The sequence below is a fragment of the Malania oleifera genome, chromosome 10 (assembly GCF_029873635.1).
Source record: "Malania oleifera isolate guangnan ecotype guangnan chromosome 10, ASM2987363v1, whole genome shotgun sequence".
In the NCBI taxonomy this organism is placed as follows: domain Eukaryota; kingdom Viridiplantae; phylum Streptophyta; class Magnoliopsida; order Santalales; family Ximeniaceae; genus Malania; species Malania oleifera.
This window is the reverse complement of record NC_080426.1, coordinates 64,556,157-64,568,280: the sequence shown is the minus strand read 5'-3', so window position 1 is coordinate 64,568,280 and position 12,124 is coordinate 64,556,157. Positions and strand designations below refer to the sequence as shown.

Genomic DNA, 12,124 nt, shown 5'->3' with positions numbered 1-12,124 from the left:
GATTTTGCATTTTACTTCTGTTACTCAATTGTGTGCCCCTTTCAGAAAAATGTTACAGAAAATTTTGAAGCTATTTTTTATGCGAAATATTTCAATCTTCATTATGAAAAGCTTAGTAAGATCAAAGTCAGGGCCATCAGATGGCAAATGAGCAGCTTGTGAGAACGACATGTAGAAGATGATAATCAGTGAAAACATAGAGGATCTCTAAAAGATTCCAGAATTACTAAAGAAGCTTCTAAAGATTCCAAGAGTAGCAAATAATTTAGAAAACCCCATATCTAAAGACCATATATCCAAGACCATCTCATACAAGTATAGGTAAATTTGGCAAGTTCAATTAAAATGTATTTCAGACATGCTGACTTCCAGACTAGAGGCACAAAGATATTACCTTCTGAGGCATATGCAAGTGTATTCATATGTGTATGCATTTGTATGTGTGTGTCTATATGCATACATACATGTATACTAAAATATGAAGTTAGATGGATGAATGTTATTGACATTGAACACATGTTAAGACATTCATTTATGTTTCAAACACTTTGATGTTGGAGATTAATGGAGAAGAATAGGACAAGGATTGTTGTGGTTTATTAATTAGTTTTATTATGTTTGTTTTGTATTATCTAGTATAGGATTATGTGTATTTGGAGGCTTATTTGTAATATTTGTGTATTCCAGGGGTATGTTGGTAATTTCATGTTTTTTAGGGGTATATGTGTAATTCCATGTATAGAGGCTTTCTTATAAGTAGTGTGTGAAAGCCATGTAGAAGTAGGTTATTGAATTTGAATTGAGATGTTAACATGTGATTCCCCCTTGTATCTCCTTAATGCTATTATACATCATTTCGTATGAAAGCCCAATATCAATCTTTGTTCTTTTTCTTCAATCCCCCATTTCCCCTCTGGTCTCCTCTTATGTTCTTTTTTCCTCATTATCTCTACTTCTTTCCTAGTCTCTCTTCTCGTACTCCATTCCTGTTCTCTCTTTATTCCCTTCCCCTGTTTTGTTTCCAGATATGAAGTCTCTCTTTTCTGTTCTGATCCTTTATTTTGTTGTACTATAGACCCATTGTGGTCCACTCCTTCCCCGGACCCTGCATATGCGGGAGCTTTGTGCACCGGGCTGCCCTTTTTTTATTTTTTATTTTTTATAGTTGCAGTATTATATAAATAAATCGAGCAACATGGTGACAGATTCCTGTAAAATTAATGGCTTTTGTCATACTTTTGACACAATATTAAGTCATTCCATACCTTTCTTGAGTGTGGAAAAAATGTGCAAATTCATCATTGATGGAAGATGTCCTATGAATGTGGTTTCTAGAAATGGAGGTACTGGTATGCAACTTCATCCGAAAACCTCACCTAGAGCCTTAAAAATATATCTTGGGTTGATAACTCTACTTTACATCTTTGTCAAAGATGTTTGGTTCCAATCCACATGGGTAATTATTTTGATGATGTTTGGTGTGATATAATACCCATGAGTATTGGCCATGTATTCCTTGGTTCTTTTTGGTTGGATGATTTGGGTTTGGCTCAAGGATACGAGAACACGTGTCTTCTAGTATAATGGTAAGATCGTTTTGAAGCCCACTGTACCAACCAACGAAGACAAGGGATTTGTTAGGGTTACTCAACTTGAAAGGCACTACAAGCAAAGAAATGCATGTGTTTGAAGACATCCAAATTCTTTCAAACATTCCTACTGTTGAGTTTGTCATTCTTGATGTGTTCATTGATGCCAATTCTCAACTCAAGTCTATGGTGCTTCCAATGGAACGTGGTTTCTTGTGTCACTCAAGCGCCACTTTTGAAGAAGTTCGCTTCTTGTATCCCTATGAGTGATGTGTTGCACTTGTCCCACTTGGGCATAGCAAAAAATGGTCAAGGGTTGGCTAGGCCAGGGCATTCTAGATGGGAGAGGGTTAAGAAGTTAGTATAGGAAACTAAGATTATATCGAATATAGGGACACTTATGAGCAAAAGCATGGATATAGTGGACGCAGTGATCGTAAGAAAAATTGACTTTATATGTCTTCAAGAGACTAAATGGGTAGGGGAGAATGCTAGAAATTAAAAATCAAGATTTAAATTTTGGTATGTTCAAAGGAAAATTATAAAATGGGGTGGGAATCATTGTAGACAAAGATCTGGTGATAAGGTGGAGATTTTCAAAGAATAGAGGATAGGATTATAAAAATAAAGATAGTTCTAGGCTTAGAGATAATAAATGTCATTAGCTGCATATGCTCCCCAACTAGGATTAGTAGAAAAATTTAAAAGACAAATTTTGGAGGATATGGATAGGATTATACAAGGGATATGAGGGTTTAAAAAGCATTTATAGGAGTTGATTTGTATGGACACGTTGGAAAGGGTAATAAAGGCTATGAGAGGTTACATGGAGGCCCTGGATATGGAGATAAAAATGAGCCAGATGATACAATTTTAGATTTTGCCATGTCTTACAATTTGGTTATATCGAATACATGCTTTAAAAAAAGAGAAGAACACTTAATAATTTTGAAGAGTGAACAAAATAAATGTCATATAGATTTTTTCTTAACTAGGAGGGGGGATCATTTATCATGTAAGGACTGTAATGTTATCCTAGGTGGTTTGACTACACAAGAGAATGCTAGTATTTGATATATGTACTAGAAAATGGATGAGAAACAACAAAATAATTCAATGCAAGAGGACTAGGTGGTGGAGCTTAAAGAAAGAGAATATAGTAAATTTTAGAGATAAAATGATCAAAGAGGGGGATTGGGCAATAGGAAGTAACGGAGATGGGAACATTCTTGAAATAGGATGATTAGCTCTATTAAAAGATAGCAATAGAGATTTTAGGTGAATCCTTTGAAAGATTCTTGGGCAATAATGAAAGTTGGTGGTAGGATCAAGATGTCCAAAAAGCTGTAAAGACAAAGAATTTAGTATAAAACATGGCGAATTTGTAGAAGCGTAGAAAACTTTGAAAAGTATAAAGAGGCGAGAAAAGATGCAAAAAAGATCATTAGTGAAGCTAAATGTAGAGTTTATAATAATATGTTTACTAGGCTAGAAACAAAAGAAGAAGAAAGAGACATATACAACTTTACTAGAGCTAGAGATCTAAAGAAAGTGCAAAGATTTAGGTGTTGTAAAATGTATAAAGGATAAGAATGACAATGTATTGATTAAGGAAGAAAACATAAATGAGAGGTGGCAAAGATCCTTTTAATACGCTTTTTAATGAAGACCAAACTGAAAAATTTGAACTTAGAAGTGAAAAATGAGGAAAAGACAAAAAATGAGATTTATTCGCAAAATTGGGTCATTGAAGTAAAGTTGACTTTAAAAAAATGAAAAATGGAAAATCTATCGGACCAAATAACATCCCAATTGAAGTTGTGTAGGAGATATATTGGAAGTATATACTTAACAAATCTATTCAACACAATAAAACCAAAAAAATGCTGAATGTTTGGAAGAAAAACATGTTAATACCTATATACAAAGACAAATGTGATATTCAAAATTGTAATAACTATCGTGGAATCAAACTTATGAGCCGTACGACGAAACTATGGGAAAGGGTAATTGAATAAAGATAATAAGATTAGAAACGAGGTTCTCAAAGAATCAATTTGGTTTTATGCTTGGGAGGTCGACAACAAAAGTTCTTCGTTTTTAAGAAGGTTAATGGAAGGGAAAAGGAGAGGGACTTGCATATGGTTTTTATTCGCCTAGAGAAAGCCTATGACGAGTACCTAGGGAATTCCTTTGGGGTGTTTTGAAAAGAAGGGAGTATGCAGTAGATATGCTCATGTTATTAAGGATATGTATGATAGAGTAATGACTAGCTTTAGGATTCTAGGAGGAGAGTATAGAGAATTTCCAATCACGATAGGGGTACATCAAGGTTCTACTTTGAGGCATTATCTTTTCACTTTAGTGATCAATGAACTAATTAGGAATATTTTTAAACGAGATCCCATGGTGTCTATTGTTTGTAGATGACATTGTTCTAAATGATGAAATTAGGAGTAGAGTAGGATATAAGTTAGAACAATGAAGAACAACTTTAGATTCGGTAGGTTTTAGGATAAGTAGAAATAAAACAATATATGAAATGTAACTTCAACTATGCAAGGGGGAATATTGGTGTTAATAAGAGTAAACATGATAATCAATAAATTAGTAGTGCTAATAGATTTTGATACCTTGGATCTATCATGCAAGTAGAAGGAGAGATTGAAGAGGATGTAATACATAGAGTTAAATCAGGTTGGGTAAAATGGAGGTGAATACTCTTAAAATTAAAAGGAAAGTTCTATAGGATGATTATAAGACCAACTGTGCTTTATGGATTAGAATGTTAGGCACTAAGAAACAGCGTATCCATAAAGTCAAAATTGTTGAAATGTGAATGCTAAGGTGGATGAGTGGTAGCCTTAGAACTTATGAGCGAAAAAAAAAAAAAAAGGTGTGGAAAGAACTTAAGAACCTAGTTTCCTCTATTAACTATGGGGGTGAGAGGAGTTGGGAAGGGAGGAAAAGGAGTGAAATTATGAAAATTGTTAGTTGGAATGTTAAAGGGTTGGGAGATTTTAGAAAGAGGGGGTTAATAAAAGAGGTCATTCTTAGATATTCTCCTGATATGATTTTGATTCAAGAGACTAAACTTGAGAATCTTGATTTTTGGGGGGGGGGGGGGGGGGGGTTGTTAGAGGGGTTTGGGAAGGATGTAATATGGATTGGGCCTCGTACCTTCTCAATAGTCTAGTAGATTTTTTCTCTCTTTCCGTATTGGTAGAATTGAAAGGCTAGGGTCATTGGTGATTTTCGTCGGTGTATGGCCCTTCTAGACTAACCCTTAGGAGCTCTTTTTGGGATGAGCTTTGTTATCTGTATGGCTTTTGTGCTCCCAATTTGATTGTGGGAGGTGATTTTAATGCAGTGAGGCTTCCTCGAGAGAAGAAAGGAGGTGATAGAGTTATTGCTACTATGCTGAGTATTGACTCCTTCATTAGGGAGTGTGGTCTAAGAGACATTCCTCCTGATAATGCTAATCCTATGTGGTCGGTGAGAGGGGCTAGAGTGGTGGTGGGTAGGCTTGATAGATTCCTTTTGTCTAGAGTGTGTTGTGCACAATTGGTGCTCTGATACCAATTGTTGATGCCGAGTGTGCGCAGTGGAAGACCTCATACGAACTCACTAAACAATCCGGAACAAGCAATTGCAAGCACTCAATGATAACAATATGGAATTAACGATGAACTACAAAGCATAAAAGGAACATATACGACACAAGATTTACGTGGTTCAACAATTTTCATATGTCCACGGGAGTAGCGGCTATTTTCACTATCTCCATGAAGCTTACAAGCTCATCAACTAAGGTTACATAATAATGATTATATATACTAGCCTTATGCATACATAGAAGAATTCTACTATATCTAAAACACTTCTGTAGCGAACCCCTAGAGGAAAATCCTCCAAAAACTCCCAGTATATTGATCTCTGATTCAAAAATCTGTGAACTCCACCAACCCCCACATCTGATTCTCATATAGTAACTCCATCACCTCCACCATGGTGCCAATCTACCTACCCTTCTCTTGGCTGTGCACTGCCTCTTGAAAGGTGGTAGGATCCTTACTGCTAGTAATGGATGCATAAGACATTAGATCTTTATACCTGAGTGGAGGCCTGATAGTGCCTCTGAGCCCATTGTGATCCTATTGGTCCCCCGAGCTTAAATGCCCTGCGTTATGACCAATGCCTTCTCTGCCGTGAGTCTATAATTCCACCTGCATCACAATCTCCTTTCTGCTCCAGTTTATCCTATGTACTGCAAGTCGTCTGAGCAAGAACTTCCCGCACTTCTGTCCTGAGTCTCCAACTCCACCTGCACAACATGCTCATTGCTGCTACTGCAGCTTTTTGACACCCGTTTCTCTTCATCTACCTGAGTACGCTGTCCGATGGCGTTAACACCTAAAACCATGTTTCTACCAATCGCCACCCTCTTTGCCATTAGATCATCCAGCTTGAACCCATCTTTCTTATATACCAGAAAGATGTACTGTCCAGACATCATACCAAGCCTAGATCCCACCTCACTAGAAATGTGCATGGCTGGACCTCCAATCCCTCTCAAACCAAAGACGTCTTCTGCATAACCTGTCCAAGCCTCTTCTACAACTCTCCCATCCAGTGATACATTTGGCGATCGATTAATTGACAACCAAACCATAATTGCTGACTTTACCAAGAAGTTCCTTGCAAGCCCTGCATACACCATGCCATGCTCGCAAAACTCCTTGAACACCAGTGTACTTAGCTCCAATATCTGACCTAAGGAACTCTCTCCGGATCTGGTACTCCACCTCAGCCATAAGTTACACTTAGCGAACGTCTCCAACTTGTGCTACATGAGATACCCCCAAACCTTTCGTGATAGCCGCACAAAGTACCCATGTCCAACTCGTGATGCTACCCTCACCGGTCCCCAAACATCCATAACAATGTAGTTAAGAATACTCTCCGTTTTGTGTGTGGTTGTATTACACAAAACGGTATTATCTGACTTAGAACTCTGAGTTGCAGCTCCACCTACAACTATGTTACCCTGCAATGTGTAGAGATTCCCTGCTATCCCTTGTCCCTTCATCACCATCAATACGCCATCACACACCATCATCGTCCCGCCTTTAGACTTGTAACTATGCCCGTTACAATCCAAAGTGCCCAATGATATCACATTCTTTCGTAGATCAGGTGCATGCCTTACACCACATAACGTCATTGCCACACCATCATACATCTTGATCCTGATATCCCCTATTCCGACAACTTTGTAGATTGCATTGTTTTCCATTAGAACGGAACCAGAACTCACCAATCTGTAAGAGGTGAACTAGGTTTTGTTGGGCGTCATGTGAAAAGAACATTCTGAGTCTAGGATTCAAGAATCCGTGACGCATCCTAAACTTGATGAAACAAAAAGCATCTCACAATCACTGCTCCTCAAGTCCCCTTCTTCCACTACATTAGCAGATTTTGACGGACCCTCTTAAGCCTTTGCCTTACCCTACTCCCACTCTAGACATTTCGGTTTTCTATGCCCTAGTTTCCTGCACTTAAAATAGCGAACGTCCTTCCTCCTCTTGGACTGAGTTTTATTACTACTCGATCCGCTCTAGGACTTGCCTTTCCCGTGATCTTGATTACCCTTCGCCACGGGTCCTTCACCATGTGAACCCTCATCGCTGGTCCTTTCCTCTTATGGAACCCCAACAATGTGCTCGTGATGTCCTCCAACTCTAGAGATTTTTCTCTTAAGTCAGTATCGTAACCAGATTCTCGTATGTAGATGACGCAGGTAGGGAATTCAGTAGCATCAATGCTGTCCTCTTCCTCGAACTTCACATCAACTCGTCCCAAATCACTAATGATTTGATTAAATGTGTTGATGTGCTGAGTCAAGTACGAACCTTATGCCATCTTAAGCCAATATAATTTTTGCTTAAGATACAACTTGTTCGTCAATGACTTGGACCTATACCGGTGCTCCAGTTTTAGCCAAACTGCTACTGGCGATTCCTCATCCATGACGTGATACAACACGTCATCGGTTAGACATAACCTGATAATGGACATAGCTCTCGCTTCCAACTCCTTCCAACTTGTGTCGTCCATGCCTTTTAGCTTCTTTCCGTATAGACCCTTCACCATCCCTTGCTGCACTAGCAAGTCCTTCGCCCTCCTCTGCCAAAGCCCAAAGTTCCTCATTCCATTGAACTTACCAACATCGAACCTCGTAGAAGAAATGTCAGTCATTGCGAAACAATAGCTTTTATACCAGTTGTTGTGCACAATTGGCGCTCTGATACCAATTGTTGATGCCAAGTGTGCGTAGCGGAAGACCTCACATGAACTCACTAAACAATTTGGAACAAGCAGTTGTAGCACTCAATGATGAACAATACGGAATTAACAGTCAATCACAAAGCATAATAGGAAAGCAATAAGAACACACACGACACAAGATTTACATGGTTCAAAAATTTGCCTACGTCCACAGGAGCAACAGTTGTTTTCACTATCTCAATGAAGCTTACAAGCTTATCAACTAGGGTTACATTATAATGATTATATACTAGCCCTATGCATATAGAAGACTTCTACTATATCTAAAACACTTCTGTAGCGATCCCTTGGAGGAAAATCCTCAAAAAACTCCCAATCTACTGATCTCTAATTCCGAAAATCTGTGACATCCACAGGTGAAATCATCGACGGTTTAGGCCGAGAAGAACACCCTGCAGCATTGCCTGAAACTGTCAACACATCCCAAACCGTCGACGGTTAGCCCTCAATCCTATATCCAGCAAACCTCTCTTTGTTCCTCGCTTTGCGATGCTTTTTCCGGTGCATGCATTCCACTCAAAATATGAGCCACGTTCCCAACAGAGTGGGAGGATGAGTTCCCTAATCTCTCTCAATCTATTTTACCTAGCCCCACTTCTAACCACTTTACCATCTCGTTGGAATTGAGGAAGGTTGCTTGGGGACCTACTCCTTTTAGGTTTGAAAATATGTGGTTGGATCATGTTTCCTTTTAGCCCTTAGTAAGGAATTCTTGGAATGTGGAGAGGGGATGGGAAGGCTTTAGATTCATGAAAAAAATAAAGAGGTTAAAATAGAAGCTGAAATATTGGAATAGGGAGGTGTTTGGAGACTTAAGGTTTAGAAAGGCTAATATCTTAGGAGAGTTGGCTGAGTTAGGAAGGAAGAAGATAATATGCTATTAGGGGAGGAAGATATAAGAAAACATATCTTTGAAGACGAAATGAGAAGTTGGAGGTAGAAGACGAAGTTTAAATGGATCAGAGGTTGTGATTGTAACTCTAGATTTTTCCATAGGATAGCTACTGGGGAAATGAGAAGAATTTGATTAGGGAGTTGGATGAGGATGGGGGGTCATTATATCTGATCAGAGTCAACTGCTTCTGAAATCATTAAGTTTTATTCTAATTTGTTTTTGGAGGAGGATTATATTAGACCTATGGTTGAAGGACTAGAGTGGGACCCTTTATCTAGTGAGGAAGTGGTTTGGTTGGAGAGACCTTTCGAGGAAGAGGAAGTAAGGGCCCAGTCTTTGGGATGGAGAGGGATAAAGCTTTGGGACCCGATGGTTTATATATGGCTTTCTTCCAAGATTGTTGGAAGGTGGTTATGGATGATTTGCTGAAGGTCATTAATGAATTTTATGGGGAATGGGATTTTAAGCAAGAGTATCAATTCCACTTCCATTACTTTAGTGCAAAAGAAGAATAAATCCATTAATATTTTTCGACTTTAGACCTACAACAACAACAACAACAACAACAACAACAAAACCAAGCCTTAGTCCCACTAAGTGGGTTCAGCTATATGAATCCTTTTCCGCCAATTTATGCGATCATGAACCATTTCTTTTGATAGATTAAAGGATATTAAATCCTTATTCACTATCTCCTCCCAAGTTATTTTAGGTCTACCCCTATTAGCTTAGTTTTCAGTGGTTATAAAAACATCACTAAAGTGTTAGCTAAATAGGCTGAGTTCGGTGCTTGGTAGGACTTTTTTCTTGGCGCAATGGTAAAGTTGTCGTCGTGTGATCTGGAGGTCATGTGTTCAAGTCGTGCAAATATCCTCTTGCAAAAATGCAAGGTAAAACTGCGTACTATAGACCCATCATGGTCCGCCCCTTCTTGGGACCCCGGATATGCGGGAGCTTTGTGCATCGGGCTGTCCTTTTCCTTTTTTAAGAGAGCATTTGTGGGGGAAAAATTGTGGATGCCATATTGGTTGATAATGAAGTTGTATAGGATGTTAGGAGAAGGAAGAAGGAAATCATCTTTAAGTTGGACTTTGAGAAAGCTTATGATAGATTGAACTGGTAGTTCTTGGATAAGATTTTTGTGAGGAAGTGGTTTCGTGAGAGATGGCAGCATTGGATTAGAGGCTGTTTGCATAATGTGAGCAACTCGGTTTTAGTGAATGGCAAGTCGAAATCTTGGTTTTAGGCTGCGAGAGGTATTAGGCAAGGTGACCCTCTTTCCCCATTTTTGTTTGTTTCAATAGTTGATACTTTGATTAGGATGGTGGATAGGGTTGTGGTTAGAGATTTAGTGAAAGGTTTGGAGGTAGGGAGAGGGGTAAGGGTCACGCACCTTCAGTTTGCTGGTAATACTATCTTTTTTCCTAGAAGACCATGAACCCTCCTTTAAGAATATTCTGGGTCTCCTCGTTTTTGAGAAGGTTTTTGGGCTTAAGATTAATATGGGAAAGAGCGGTATTCCAACTATCAATATGTTCGTTGAGTGTTAGGGAGTTATCTGCGTAGGTGGGATGTAGTGTTTTGGATTGGCCATTGTCCTATCTTGGGGTTCCTTTGGGGGGTAACCCTGAATATGCTAGCTTTTGGGATGTTGCTGTGTCTAAGAGACTAGATGGGTGGAAATGCACGCCTTTTTCTCCTGGTGGTAGAATTATGCTTATCCAGGCTTTTCTTTCTAGTAACCTATTGTATTTTCTTTCAATTTTCAAGATTATGGCAGGGGTTGCTAATAAGATTAAGAAGATAATGAGGGATTTCTTGTGGTAGGGGTTAGGAGGTTTTAGGGATCATTTGGTAAGTTGGGTAGGTCTAAAAGGTGGGTGGTTTGGTTATTGGAAATCTAGTGTCTAAAAACACTACTCTTTTGGCTAAATGGCTTTGTAGGTTTCTGCTAGAGAATTCTTCCCTGTGGCATTTGGTTGTTAAAAGTAAGTGTGGATTATATGAGAATGGATGAGATACTAATTTGAAATTTAGATGTTCTTTGGAGAGTCTTTGAAAAGCTGTCTCAGAATTATCCCTTATGCATTCCCCATATTGAATTCCTGGTTGGAAGAGGTAGTAATATCTGTTTTTGGAAAGATCCTTGGTTGGGGAATGTAGTTTTGTCCACCTCTTGTCCATGCCTATTTTGCCTGAGTTCATGCAAGGATGGGTCTGTTTATTCTTTTGTTGTTGCTCCAGGTGGTCCTTTTCCTTCTTGGGGTTTCCACTTTCGTAGATTGTTAAACGATAGGGAGATGGTAGAGCTATGCTCTTAGCTAGTCTTGTTGGATAACTATCGTTTTTCTTGAGAGGAGGGAGGATGGGTGGTCGTGGTCTTTAGATCCTTTAGGAGTTTACTTTTGCAAACCTTTTTGTAATTTTTTGAATAGGTCTAATTTATATTTTCCTCGCTATAGTTTCATTTGAAAGGCCAATGTCCCCTTTGAAATTAAGGCTTTTATCTAGTTGGTTGCGCTTGATAGAATTAATACCAATAACTTGCTGCAGGTTAGGAGTTGAAGGCTATGTCTCGAGACGTGTGTTCTCCGCTTAATTGTTCAGAATCATCAATCGGCAATTGCATTTGTTCATTCATTGTGACTATGCTTCGAGGGTTTGGAATAAGTTATTTGGTATTTTAGGCGAATGTTGGGTGAGTTTCAAGACAGTGGAGGATTTTTTAGCAGTGTATTCTGCTGCCTTCAGCAGGAAAAAGGAAAGGGCTCCGCTTTGGAAATGTGCTTCATTTGCAGTCTTTTGGGGGTTGCGGATGGAGCGCAATGCGTGCATTTTTCTAGGGCAGAAGTTGTCTCAGTTGCTGGTTTGGGAAAAGATATATTATTTGGCTTCACTTTGGTGGGTGTGGGACAAGGGAATATTAAGGTGGTGAGCTTTTCAGATATTCAGCGAGATGGGCATTATGTATTGGACTGTTAGTTCGTGCTGGTTTTTCTCTCTCTTGATTTTTAGTCTTTAGGTTGTTTCTTTGTGTTTTCTATCTGGATTTTCCTGACTTTGTTAAGGAGATGTCTTTTTCTCCTCGCTGTATATTCTTATTCTATTGTTGAAATTCTTCTTTTATTATAAAAAAGGGTAGATGAGTGGTATAACATTAAAGGATAAATTGAGGAACGAACATATTCACAATAAGTTAGGCATAGAACCAGTAGGAGATGAGATAATAGAGGGACAGCTTAGATGGTTTGGGCATTTGAAACGCTGGCCAAGTAGTGCACCAGTAAGGAGG

The 12,124-nt window shown here is 38.8% G+C and overlaps 1 protein-coding gene across 2 annotated transcripts in view; it reads left to right on the top strand.

The window, feature by feature from the left end:
• The window catches only part of LOC131165884 (methionine aminopeptidase 1A), an 80,710-nt gene that overhangs the window by 27,876 nt on the left and 40,710 nt on the right, over positions 1–12,124 (top strand). The window lies entirely within an intron of this gene.